Raw genomic sequence first — 14,400 nt, 5'->3', positions numbered from 1 at the left:
AGTACACACTTTCAGCGAACACTACAGGCTGGACCAGATCTCTAGAGCCAGAGCAGGATTTGCCAGGGCTGCCCTCTCTGGATTCCTGGAGAAATCAACCAGACCACCACCCCATTATTAGTAAGCCATGGCACTCACCCATATGTGGAGTACTGCAACATAAAAATAGAAGGACACAGAAAAGTTTTGTAAAATCTTGCCACAACCATGTTGCAGCATTCCCTCCCACCCTCCTTCCCCTCCTGTCAGGTTCAACTTGCTCTGCCAGGTGGCACTGGACAAGCTATGCCCTTTTAGGACTGGCTTCGACTGAGGCTTCTCTTCTGAGGGCTGATGCATGCAAACATCACTTTTATGGCCATGTTCCTGTCAACCACGTCAGACATTTGAAGCACCAGGAGGGACTGAAAAACTTTGTAATGCTGGCCTGATGCACGTGAAAGAAGAGTAAACCCATATGTGGAATACTGCAACATGGAAGAGGAGAGAACATCTATGGTTATGGTAAGATTTTACACAAGTTGTCTTTCTTTACTATATATTTTCTTGTTATTCCCACCATGGTAAAATATCTTCAGGTAAGATTAAGGTGCATTCTAATAGAGCCTTGTTTTCTTTGATGGCATATTGGAAAGGGGTGGACTCCGGATGCATTTTAGAGGCAACTACATTGTCCTTTGTATATTTACAAAGTCTTAACATACTGGATTCCTTTTCCTTTTTCAGGACTGGCTTTGCTAAGACCATTCTCCAGGGGCTCATGCACCCTTATCCTTCCTCCTAGATTGGGTAAGCTTTTGTAATCAACCCTAATAGCCAAAGGCTACTGCAGCAGTGAGAATGATAAAGTACAGATTTTCTTCGTGTTTCACTGTTGGCAGTCATCACACTTGGGTTATTTGCCTGCAAGTAGCCCCTCAGTTAGCCCTAATACCAGAGACTTAGTATTTCAGCGTCGGTTGCTGTCGCTCCAGGACTGACGTTGGGTCATCAGGGGTATAAAAACAGGCAGCCGACGCCATTACATCAGTCTTTCTTGCCAAGGCGCCCAAAGCAGAAGCAGTTTGCATGAGTGCCGGTTGGTTGGCCGCTACCTGAGTTTTTCTTTCCAAATTGAATTATCCTGAAGTCTTCTAAAGCTAAGAACCTCGTTGGGGTCCTTTTTTTTTCTTGCTCTAACTGATGTCAGAAAAAGTAAAAAAAATGTCTTGCCTGTGGAAAGCAAATACCATACCGAGATTTCCATTCTTACTGCATCACGTGTTTAGGCCCAGATCACAACGTACCTCGCTGTCTGTTTTTGCCTTGTTCAATGCCCGAACTGTTAGTCGTCAGGCCCTTATTGTCGCTAAATACTTTCATTCTCAATCTCTGTATTCCGAAATGGCGTCAGTAAGCCATCCAACTACTGATCTTCCGAAAAAACGTAAGGAAAAAAGACAAGACCGCACAGGTCCAAAGCTGCCGACGATGCTTCCGTTAAGCTAGTCACCAGTTTGCCGATACTCAGGCGCTTTCGCAGCCCCTGATGCCCACTTCAGTGGATTTGCAGGCCTCTACTGAGACCCGTTCAGAGTCCGGTATGCTGCGAGACTCTTCGACTACGAAAACTGCGGATGTCTCTACCTTGGACGGGTCCGGAGCCACTGAGCAGGCACCGGCTTCTGAGGAAGTTGTTCACACTACCGATGTTTGACACAGACTACTTCTTTTGCGCCTTCCATTCTGTCTAAAACTACTGAGTTTCGAGGGCCAAGAGTACGCGCTACGCCTAAAAAACATATGAACAAAGCTCATGCACCTGCTCCCTTGCCGCAACATCAAATGCTTAAAATGGCAGATCATCTTATGTTGATTAGGGGAAGTCAACCCTCCCCTGCTTGAGAGAAAGACCTTTCCCCAGCAGCTTCAACAGACCAAGAGTCCGACGACTCTGAGGTTTCTGATTATGAAGACATGCCCTTATTTGCTTATGAGGATTATATGCAGAGGAATCTATTCCCTCTGCTTCTCCTCTAGAGGATTTTTCTTTTGGTGTAACCGTACATATTTTAAGAGAACATTTCCATTGGGATTGCCAAGACTATCCTCGGTCCAAAAAGAGACTCAGAGAATGTCTAGATTTGCCACAACATAGGCCTTTAGCAATACCCCCAGTTCTGGATGTTGTGGATGATGTAGTCCTGGATGTTGTGGATGATGTTTTTATGGAATCCATTTTAACTCCTTGTCCTTTACCCCCTGCTCCTAGGAAGTCAGACAGGTACTACAGAGTACCTGACTCTCTCAAATTCCTTTCCAAAAATCCTACTGCTGACCCAGAGGTCATCTCCCGGAGGCCTAAAGGTATCAAAACAACTATAGCTAAGAATCTCACCCCTTTGGACAGGGATTCCAGAGCTTTGGACAGATGGGGTAAGAAAGTATATACCTCTGCAACTCTCTCCATTAGGGCTTTGAATTGTCATTCTGAAGTCGTCGTCTTCTCTTTCGGCTGTTCCCATTAGTGGTCGCCACAGGGGATCATCTGTTTCCATTTCTTCCTGTCCTCTGCATATTGCTCTGTCACACCAACCACCTGCATGTCCTCTCTCACCACATCCATAAACCTTATCGTAGGCCTTCCACTTTTCCTCTTACCTGGCAGCTCCATCCTTAGCTATATACCCAGCATCTCTCCTCAGCACATGTCCAAACCAACGCAATCTCACCTCTCTGACTTTGTCTCCAAACCGTCCAACCTGAGCTGACCCTCTAATATACTGATTCCTAATCCTGTCCATCCTTGTCGCACCCAGTGCAAATCTTAACATCTTTAACTCTGACACTTCCAGCTCTGACTCCTGCCTTTTTGTCAGTGCCACAGGCTCCAACCCATACAACATAGCTGGTTTCACTACCCTCTTGTAGACTTTCCCTTTCACTCTTACTGGTACCTGTCTGTCACAAATCACTCCTGACGCTCTTCTCCACCCATTCCACCCTGGCTGTACTCTCTTCTTCACTTCTCTGCCACACTCACCATTACTCTGAACTGTTGATCCCAAATACTTAAACTCATCCACCTTCGGCAAGTCTAGACCCTGCATCCTCACCATTCCTCTGTCCTCCCTTGCATTCACACACACATATTCTGTCTTAGTCCTGCCAACCTACATTCCTCTCCTCTCTAGAGCACATCTCCACTTCTCCAGGCTCTCCTCAACCTGGTCCCTACTCTCACTACAGATCACCATGTCATCTGCAAACATCATAATCCATGGGGCCTCCTGTCTGATCTCCTCTGTCAACCTGTCCATCACCATTGCAAATAAGAAAGGGCTCAGAGCTAATCCTTGTACCAACAACATATCATGGAACTTATTAAGCGAAAAATAGCTGCCTTTACAGACTGTGCAGAAAAAAATTGCAAGAGCTTATGCATTCTACAAGCCAAGTCAGCAAGCACACATTGCAGCATGGCTTTGATGCCCTAGAAGCATCTTGCAGGGCAGCTGTCACTGGTTCTGTACTGAGAAGGCATGCTTGGCTTAAGGAGCAGACCTTACAAGACCATGTCAAATCGAAGTTTAGACGTTCCTTTGAACGAAGACACTCTGTTTGGTACCAAAGCAAAAGAGGTTCTTAAAAAGATGGAAGAAAAAGCTAAATCTATGCAGACAGTCTAAGAATTTCTTGAAAGTACAGCCTCCTAGATTTAGTAGGCATTGCCCCTTGAAACATTGGTCCTTTCAGCTCCCTCAAGGCCATCTCAAACTAGGCCCAGTGTAAACAGACCCCCCCCCCCTCAGATTACAGTATCAAGGTATGCAGAGATCTAAGCAATGGAGTGCCTCCACCTCTAATGCAGGGAGTGCTAAGCCACCCCCTTACGGAAAGATTTCCCAATGACTTTTCAACTCCACTCCCCACCTCTGCCTATCTGCTTGTGCCCCTAGGAGGAAAACTTGCCCTTCATGTAAAAAAACTGGATTTCCATCGACAAAGACCAACGGGTCCTCAACATTGTATCCCAGGGGTACAAATTTTACTTCCATCACTGCCAACCACAAAAGGGCTCCCAGACCTTTCTCCAAACCACTGGGCAGAGGCACAAAATCAAGTTCAGTCCCTGCTCTCTATAAGGGCAATTTAACCTGTTCCTGCAGAACAGATAGGTCAAGGATTCTATTCCAGACATTTCCTGGTACCCAGAAAAGAAGGCACTTGGTGCCCAATCCTAGGTCTTTCAATTCTCAACAACTTCCTGGTGGTACCAAAATTCAAAATGCTCACTCTACAACAGCTTCTGCCTAAGCTAGCCAAAGATACCTGGTTAGTCACCCTAGACTTAAAAGAAGCCTGTCTGCACATGCCTATAAGGAAGTCATGCAGGAAATATCTACGCTTCAGGGCAGGATCTATGCATTATCAGATGTTCTTCGTGTTTCACTGTTGCAGTCATAACTGTAGGGTGTTCCTGCCGGCAGGCAGCCCGAGGTTGGCCAGAATTCCAAAGTCTGGGTCCGGCATCGGCTGTACCAGCAAGTACCCTGACGTCAGAACGCAGAGGTATAAAGCTGACAGCCGACGCCATCTTCTCCAGTCTTTCTTGCCGTGCGGTGGAAAGCAGCTCGCAAGTCATTGGTTGGCGCATTCAGAACAACGTGCTTTGATTGTCGTCGGTCCGAAGTTTTCTACTTCTCTTCTCAAGCTAAGTACCCTGTTGGGGAAACTTTTTTTCTTGCTCCTCCGATGTCAGAAAAAGTTAATTGTATATCGTGTGGAAAACAAATACCTCATAAAGATTTCCACTCTTACTGTCTACCTTGCTTAGGCCCTGACCACGACGTTTCTTGCTGTCGGTTCTGTGCCAGGTTTAATTCTCGCACTATCAAGCGTAGGTATGATTGGGCCTTGAATTATTTCGGGAGACAATTCAATTATAGGATGTCGTCAGATACTTTACCGACAACCGGAATTCAAAAGAAACGCAAAGACAAGGATAGGCCTCCGAGGTCCAAACAAGATACTTTGCAGCCGGAGCCGGGTTCGGCGGTCGTCAGTGAGGCGCTTTTGCAGCCCCTGTCGTCCGCCACTTCGGAATCGATGGCCGACACGAACTCCCATGGGGAGCCTTCTAGGCCTAGTATTTTATCTGCTGCAGGACCTTCGGACGTCGCTCCTTCAGATGGGTCCGGAACCGCTGTGCAGGTCCCGGCTTCTGAGGGGGTTTTCAGGCCTTCTCACATCACTATTTCTACAAAGACAAAGGCAAAGTCAAAGACTCCTGTTAAACCAAGGGTTTCTGCTCCAGTTCCTCGGATACAGCTCCCAAGTCCCAGAAGCAATTACTACGGATGGCTGAAGATTTACTGACAATGATTAGGGGTTCTCACCCTCCTCCAGAAAAAAGGCCTAGACAGGATATTCCTTATGATTCATCTGATCAGGCTTCTGTGTCTTCTGTCTCTTCCTCTGACCAGGATTATTCTTTTCCTCCTTATGAGGATTCTGATGCAGAGGACTCTATTCCCTCTGCTTCTCCCTCTGAAGATTTCTCTTTTGGGGAAACCTTACATGAGATGAGGGAGCATTTTCATTGGGAAGGTCAGGATTATTCTGCTTCCAAGAAGAGACTTAGGGAATTTCTCCTTCTTCCTCAACACAGGCCTTTGGCTATTCCTCCTGTACTTGATATTGTGGATGATGCTTTTTCTGAAGCTAACTTGAATCCTGATTCCTTGCCGCCTGCTCCTTCTAAGCCTGATAGATTTTACAGAGTCCATGACTCCCATCAATTCTTATTTAAGAACCCTTCTGCTGATCCTGAAACCATTTCTCAGGGTTCTAGGGCTGCTAAGGCCGCTTCATCTAAAAATTCTATTCCCTCTGAAAAGGATTCTCGTGCCTTGGACAGGTGGGGCAAAAAGGTTTACACTTCTGCTACTCTTTCTATTAGAGATTTAAATTGCCAGTTTCACATGTTCAAGTATCAGCAATTTCTTTTGTCTGTTTTAAAGCAAAGGCTCTCTACCTTTCCTGCATGTGCAGAGGACAAGGAATTAAAGGATGTATTGCATGCAACTGAACAAGTTAGCAAACATAGTTTACATTGTGGTTTTGATGCCTTGGAAGCTTCTTGCAGGGCCGCAGCCTCTGGTACTGTCATCAGGAGACATGCTTGGCTTCGTGAGCAGAATTTACCTGAGCAGGTTAAGGCTAAACTGTTAGATGCCCCTGTTCAGCATGATGTTTTATTTGGATCCAAGGCTGAGGAGGTTATTAAAAAGATGGAAGAAAAAGCAAAATCTATGCAGACTGTCAAAGATTTTTTACAAGTTCAGCCTCCTAGATTTTCTAGAAATTGGCCCTATAAAAATTGGTCCTTTCCCACGTCTGACAGGCCTCAAAAGGGAAGATATAGACGCTCCAGAGGTCGGGCGTAGGCTCAGGCCTCTTACAGGTCAAGACAATGGACTGCTTCTTCACCCAGAAGGGGAGAAGGCAGACCTCAATCACAAAAGAAGCAGACCCAATGACTCTCTCCGTTGGGCTACAGGTCCTCCTTGCCTGGAATCCCCTCTCGGAGGAAAACTTTCTCTTTTCTACCAAAATTGGACTCATATTACCCAGGACAAATGGGTTTTAGACGTGATTTTTAAGAGGCTACAAATTCCACTTTCATACTCTGCCAAGGTCTTCGGGTTGGCCGGATCTGCCAAAACATCAATGGTCAGAGGCCTTAAATCAAGTGGATGCTTTATTGGCCATGAGAGCCATAGAGCCTGTTCCACTTCCAGAGATGGGAAAAGGTTTTTACTCCAGACTGTTCCTGGTCCCAAGGAAACAAAACTCATGGAGACCTATTCTGGACCTCTCAGTATTAAATACCTTTCTGGAGATTCCAAAATGCAAGATGCTTACTCTGCAACAACTTCTTCCCATGCTCTCCCAAGATGCTTGGATGGTGACATTGGACCTGAAGGAAGCCTATTTACACATTCCCATCAGACAGGAATGCAGAAAATACCTCAGATTCAAGGCAGGTTCGAGACACTTTCAATTCTTTGTACTGCCCTTTGGCTTATCTACTGCGCCCAGAGTCTTTACCAAGTGTCTGGCTCCATAGTAGCTTATTGCAGACTCCAAGGGATTCAAATTTACCCCCATCTGGACGACTGCCTTATTCAGGCGGACAGCAAGGATCTTTTACTTAACATCTGCAGTTTGTTCAGTGTCTTCTCCTACTTCTGGGATTTTCAGTGAACACAAAAAAGTCACATTTGATCCCCTCTCAGCAAATGATCTTTTTGGGAGCTCTTCTAAACACAAGCCTACAAAGGGCCTTCCTTACTCCAGAAAAGCAAGTACAGCTGGCATCAATTTTCAAGACCTTGGCTACTTTGACTCAGCTCACTGCAAGGAAATTCCTGCAGACACTGGACTACATGGCTTCTTGCATCCTGTTGATCCCAAATGCAAGGCTTCATATGAGAAAACTTCAATGGTACCTAAAGAGTGTATGGGTCTCAGCATTACCACCGTCTGGAAACAATGATACCTCTGATTCCCTGCCTCCAAAAAGAGTTCCTCTGGTGGTCCAGGGCTTGTGCTTTAAACGAAGGGAATCCCTTTCATCTACCTCATCCTGCTCAGATCATAACCACCGACGCCTCGGATTATGCTTGGGGAGCTCATTACCTAAACGATTGCCAGCAGGGCTACTGGACCAAGAAGCATCTTCCCTGGCACATCAACTTGAAGGAAATGTTGGCAGTTCAAAATGCTCTTCTAGCCTTCCAGAGGCTTTTGCAACCAGGCCATCTTCTGATTCGCACAGACAATACCACAGTCATGTGGTACATAAACAAGCAGGGGGGGGGCTCTCACTCTTACCCCCTTTGCAGACTAGCCATGAGTTTATGGGACACAGCTCTAAATCTGAATCTGCATCTTCAAGCTCAATTCATTCCAGGAAAACAGAATCTCTTAGCAGACAGCCTAAGCGGAAATCTTTTGGATCCTCACGAATGGATGCTGGACCCCAACATATTCAGCAGGATTACGGCAGTTTGTGGTTGCCCTCAGATAGATCTGTTTGCATCTCGTCTCAATCATCAGCTGCCTCTCTTTTGCACCAGGTCCTTCCACAAAGCAGCTTGGAAAGTGCATGCCCTGTCTTTCAGCTGGAGGAATCTTTCGGGATATGCCTTCCCTCCTCTTCCTCTTCTGCCTTGGGTGTTACTGAAAATAAAACAGGACAAACCCAAAATTTTCATTTTGATAGCTCCAAATTGGCCTTGGCAGTTTTGGTATCCAACTTTAAGACACCTGTTCTTGGAACCTCCATGGATTCTGCCTCTGTTTCCTTCTCTTCTGTCCCAGCATCAGGGTCAGATGCTACACTCTCAAATCAAGACTCTTTGCCTGGCAGCTTGGCTCTACAAGGGCCTTTGATTCCTTCTGCTTTTCCCAAACAAGTTTTGGATGTTCTCTTAGAAGCTAGGCGCCCTAGCACTAGAAAATCCTATGCTTCTAAATGGAAAAGATTTTGTATTTGGATGCGGGATCGAGGTTCTGATCCTCTTTTGCCTGACATTTCTTCCATTTTACTTTACCTCTCAGACCTTCTGCTTAAAGGCCTCTCCTTTTCTTCCATTAAAATTCATGCTTCTGCTATCTCGGCTCATTACAACACTGATCACCCCATCTTCTCTCACCAGCTGGTGAGACAATTCTTGAGAGGCGCCAAGAATGTAAGACCTCCCAGAACTCCTCCTGTTCCTGCTTGGGATCTTAATTATGTTTTGGAAAAACTAACTTTATCCCCCTTTGAGCCTGCGGCTGCTTCGGATATCAAGTTCTTATCCTGGAAGACAGCTATTTTATTAGCTTTGACTTCTGCCAGAAGGGTTTCAAGAGTTGCAAGCTCTCATGGCTGTGGAACCATACCTTATTTTCCACCAAGACAGAGTTGCCTTGAGGACCAATCCTACATTTATGCCTAAGGTGATTTCTAAAGTGGCTTTAAATCAGGCTAATCACCTTCCTACTTTCTTTCCAAATCCTCAAAACAAAGGGGAAAGGATTTTGCATTCATTGGACGTACACAGGCAACTACGGTTTTACCTGGATAGAACTAAAGATTTCAAAAAATCTGATCAGTTGCTTATCTCTTATGCCTCCAGTTCTCTAGGCAAGGCTATCTCTAAACAAACTATTTCCAAATGGATTGCTCATGGGATAAGGTTTTGTTACTCTCACTTTGGGAAGCAAATTCCAGGTACTGTTAGAAGTCATTCTACTAGAGCAGCTGCCACTTCAGCAGCTTTTCTCAGAGGAGTTCCTACCAAGGACATTTTAGAAGCTGCCTCTTGGAGTTCAGTGCATACTTTTTCTAAGCACTATAATCTCCCTTTGTATTCTAAGTCTAGGGCAGGTTTTGCCTCTGCTGTCTTGCAGGGTCTTCTGGCTGCCCCTTCTTCTGCATAACCTCCTCCCTCATCACAGCTTTGGGATTCCACCCTACAGGAGCGGCCCTAGGTGAACTGGTGCCCTAGGCAAAACAGCTCCACGGCGCCCCCCAACACATTACCTGGTGCCCCTATCCTGGTCTACCTACACCAAATAAATACTGGAAAAGTGCCCCTGCTACACCGGCGCCCTAGGCGGCCACGTAGTTGGCCTATGCCTAAGGCCAGCCATGCCACCCTACAGTTATGACTACAACAGTGAAACACGAAGAACATAGTACAGTTGTGTACACCTACCATAAATGTAGATGTTAGAGTGTCTTCACTGTTGCAGTCGGTGTTTCCCTCCCACCAATCCCCTCTTATTTTCTGCTTATTCTATCTTCCTTTTCTTTTGTGGTGTATTTGTGTTTCCTTTTTGGACACCTTTTGGTTACTTTGGGAGACTTCTGACATCTGGGGCAAGAAAGGCTGGAGAAGATGGCGTCGGCTGTCAGCTTTATACGTCTGCGTTTTGACGTCAGGGTACTGGCTGGTACAGCCGACGCCGGACCCAGACTTTGGAATTCTGGCCGACCTCGGGCTGCCTGCCGGCAGTTACACCCTACAGTTATGACTGCAACAGTGAAGACACTAACATCTACATTTATGGTAGGTGTACACAACTGTACTTTCTCTGCGCTTCCCTTTGGCTTATCCACTGCTCCCAGAGTACTCTCAAAATGCCTGGCTCCAGCCATTGCTTACTGCAGACAGAGAAATATTCAAATTTACCCGTACTTGGACGACTGCCTGATTCAGGTAGACAGTCAAGAAATGCTGTTGCAGCACCTGACACTTGTAAAATAAAAACTTCTAACCTCCCTGGGGTACACCATCACCGAAAAGAAATCAAATCTAGTCCCCAGTCAAAAGATTGTATTCCTGGGAGCAAGCTTGGACACAGCATCCCAGATGGCATTCCTCACTCCAGAAAAACAAGCCTATCTGATGCACTGTTTTACTCAAATGGCCACCAGAACCCAGCTATCCGCAAGGAAAATCCTGCAGGCCCTAGGGTTCATAGCCTCATGCATCCTGCTAATCCAATATGCCAGACTGCTTATGAGGAATCTTCAGTGGTATTTAAAATGTCTTTGGTGTCAACATTCTTAGGACCTGGAAACAGTCATGCCTATCATACCCTGTCTAAGGACGGAGTTTCTTTGGTGGGCAGCAGCATGCAACCACAACAAGGGACTGCCCTTTATTCAACCCCATGCCACCCAGATGCCAACCACAGACTCGGACTATGCCTGGGAGGCACACATGGATGGCAAGTGCATTCAGGGTCACTGGAGCCCAAGTCAAATTCATCTGCACATCAACCAAAAAGATGCTAGCTGTGCAGCACGCTCTGACAGCTTTCAGATCCCTACTCTCACCAGGACACCTGCTATTAAAAACAGACAACATCCTGGGCAGGACGCAACCCAAATAGTCAGGGGCTGTTGCAGCAGTGAAAACTTTAAGCATCGGCTGTTATAGTAAGTGCAACTTAACACATACTTTCTTGTTATGTGGTACATCATCAAGCAGGGGGAAACCCACTTTGCAGGCTAGCCATGGTCCTGTGGAACACGGCCTTGGACATGCAGGTCCATCTGCATGCTCAGTTCCTGCCAGGCAAACAAAACTCACTAGCAGACAACTTGAGCAGAAATCTCCTAGACCCACAAGAGTGGCAATTAGAGCCCAGCATCTTCAACTTTCTGATTCAGAAATGGGGGACCCCTGAGGTGGATCTCTTTGCCTCCCCCTGCAGTCATCAGCTCAGCAAATTCTGCACCAGGACACCTCACAGCAGGACCTGGAAAGTGGATGCCCTATCCTTCTAGTGGATAAATCTCTCAATCTATGCCTTTCCCCCTCTGCCCCTTCTCTCAAGAGTATTTCACAAGGTAAGACAGGACAGACCAAGAACAATTCTGATTGCCCCGGACTGGCCACGCCAACACTGGTACCCACTCCTGCGCAGTCTGTCACCGGTGCCACCCTGGCACCTACACCTAAACCCAACCCTGCTCTCTCAGCAGGGGGGACAGATCCGCAACTGCAAACACTAAGTCTTGAAACTTGGCTTATTCCTTGAATTCTCCCCCAGTAACCAGCCTAAGCAAAATGGTGCTGGACGTCATTCTTGAAGTCAGAAGACCCAGTACAAGGAAATCCTATGCTGATAAGTGGAAAAGGTACTGCTCCTGGATTCAATCTAAAGGAGAGGACACAACTCTGCCCTCCCTGCCTCAAATCCTGGATTACTTAGCAGATCTACTCCACAGAGGCCTATCCTTCTCCATTAAGATCCATGCCTGTGCCATTTCGGCTCATTACAACACTGAGCCACCTCTCTTCTCTCACCCTCTTATCAAACAGTTCCTGAGAGGGGCAAACAAGTTAAAGCCGCCAAGGAGAGCACCCACCCCTGCTTGAGACCTTAACTTTGTACTGAAAATGCTCACGCCCCCCCCCCCCCTTTGAGCCTGCAGCATCAGCAGAGTTGAAATTCCTGCCTTGGAAAACAGCCTTGCTTCTGGACATCACTTCAGCTAGAAGTGTGTCTGAGCTACAAGCCCTTATGGCTGTGGAACCCTTCATTATTTTCCATGCTGACAGGGTTTCCCTCAGGACTAACACTTTATTACTGAAGTGGTGTCCAGTGTGGCTCTCAACCAATCTGTCCATTTGCCAACTTTCTTCCCTAATCCTCAAAATAAAGGGAAAAGGATCCTGCACTCCTTGGATGTGCACAGACAACTCATGTTCTACCTTGATCGAACTAAGCCCTTCAGGAAATCTGACCAGTTACTAGTCAGCTTTGCACTAGGGGCAGAGGACAATTTCGAAACAATTTCCAAATGGATAGCACATTGCATCCATTTCTGCTACAAGCACCATTGGAAACCAACCCCTCAGGGGGTCAGAACACATTCTACTAGGGCAACTTCTACCTCTACCTCTACAGCATTCCTCGGGAGTCCCTACCAGGGACATCCTGGAAGCTGCTACCTGGAGTTCTGTACATACCTTCACCTGAGATTACCACCTGCCTATCTTTTCCAAATCCAGGGCGGGTTTTGCAACAGCAGTCCTGCAAAGATATACTAGCCAGTCCCAACTCTTATTGACTGCCTCCACCCTTCAGCTTTGGGAATCTACCCAAGTGATGACTGCAACAGTGAAACACGAAGAACATAGTGCAGTTGTGTACACTTACCATGACTGTAGATGTTCGAGTGCATTCACTGTTGCAGTCCTGGTTTCCCTTCCTCCAGCCCCCTTCTCTCTCTCTCCTCTCTGTCTATTACTCACCCCTTTCAGGGGTATTGGTATTTACTTTTTACTGGTGGTGTTCTCCCCACCATAACTTAGCTCTCTATTTGGGCGGCTCCTGACATTTGTGGCAAAAAAACTGATGTAATGGTATCGGCTGTCTGTTTTTATACCGCAACGTCAGTTCTGGAGCGACAGCAACCGATGCAGAAATACCAAGTCTCTGATATTCGGGCCAACTGAGGGCTACCTACAGACAGATAACCCAAGTGTGATGACTGCAATAGTGAATACACTCAAACATCTACATTCATGGTAAGTGTACACAACTGTACTTTAAGTTGCACTTTTCCTAACAGTAGAAGCCTGAATTCCACAATGCAGTATTATCAACCCCCCCCATTTCCCTTCTACTGTGTGTAGTTATTTTTTGGGAGAAAAGGTTGCATGTTTATATCTTTTTGGTTCAAGATGAATGTGCTTTTCTCCTTTTGTATGTACAAGTCAATTCTGAAGATGTCCTTCAAGGATGCATCTGCAGTCATAACATATGGGTTGTCCTGCCTCAGGCAGCCCTCGGTCGGCCCGATTCCAAAGTCTGGGTCTGGCCTCAGCTGATGTCGCACTTCACCCGACGTCATAGCTCCTGGGGTATAAAGGCATCAGCCGACGCCATTTTCCTCAGTCTTTCTTGCCGCGCGGTGCCCAAAGCAGAAGCTGTTCGCAAGTGCCGGTCGGTCAGATCCAGAGATTTCAGCTACCGAAGACTTCTAAAAAGTTAAGTACCCCGTTGGGGACTCTTTCTTGCCTCAGCCGATGTCAGAAAAAGTAAATAGTTTAACTTGTGGGAAACAAATACCTCATAAGGATTTCCACTCTTACTGCCTTCCTTGCTTAGGCCCAGACCACGACGTATCAGCTTGTTTAGCCTGTGCCTCCTTCAACCGACGGACACTTGGACGTCGGTCGGAGTTTGCAGAAGAGTTTTTTGGTCCCGCTTTTGCATATAAAATGCTGTCGGAGACTCCGACTACTCATTTAGCTAAAAAAACGCAAGGAAAAGGACCGACACTCGCGGCCTGCGGTTTCGGCTGAAACCACGGTTAGGCCTACCGCGAGTGTCTCGGTTTCGGCTGAAACAGAGTCCTCGGTTCTTTTTCCGGCCACAAGCAGGCCTCCGACGACCGAGGCCTCAGAGGCCCCGGCGGAGTCGGCTACAGAAATTCCTACCGAGGAAGCAGGCACACTAGAATTGTCCGACACCATTCCGTTGGACATTTCTACTCCTGCACGTGGGGCAGCTAGACCCCCTGCTTCTATGTCCATTAAGGCCTTCTCCAGGGCTAAAGCAGCTAAACTTCCCAAGGCCTTACCTACAAAAGCTCCACCTCACAGGCCTTCCTCAAGTTCTCAAATTCTCAGCCTTGCTGAGGACCTTATTTCTTTGATCAGGGGATCCCAACCTCACCCAGACAGGGCCTCACAACCCCCTCCTGAAAAAAAGCCTAGGACTGAACCCCCTGAACCTCTTTCCTCTGACTATTCCTCGGATGGATCAGATGTATCAGACCATCAGGAAGGCCCATACTCACCTTATGAGGATTCGGATGCAGAAGACTCCATTCCTTCTGCC

At 46.8% G+C, this 14,400-nt stretch overlaps 1 protein-coding gene across 4 annotated transcripts in view; it reads left to right on the top strand.

Moving 5' to 3' along the window:
- Positions 1-14,400, top strand: part of PHF12 (PHD finger protein 12) — a 1,235,756-nt gene that overhangs the window by 255,238 nt on the left and 966,118 nt on the right. The window lies entirely within an intron of this gene.

The sequence above is a fragment of the Protopterus annectens genome, chromosome 13.part0, assembly GCF_019279795.1.
Source record: "Protopterus annectens isolate FY-2018-M chromosome 13.part0, PAN1.0, whole genome shotgun sequence".
Classification (NCBI taxonomy): domain Eukaryota; kingdom Metazoa; phylum Chordata; order Ceratodontiformes; family Protopteridae; genus Protopterus; species Protopterus annectens.
Note: the sequence above shows the minus strand (reverse complement) of the source record. Positions and strands in the feature narration are given on the sequence as shown.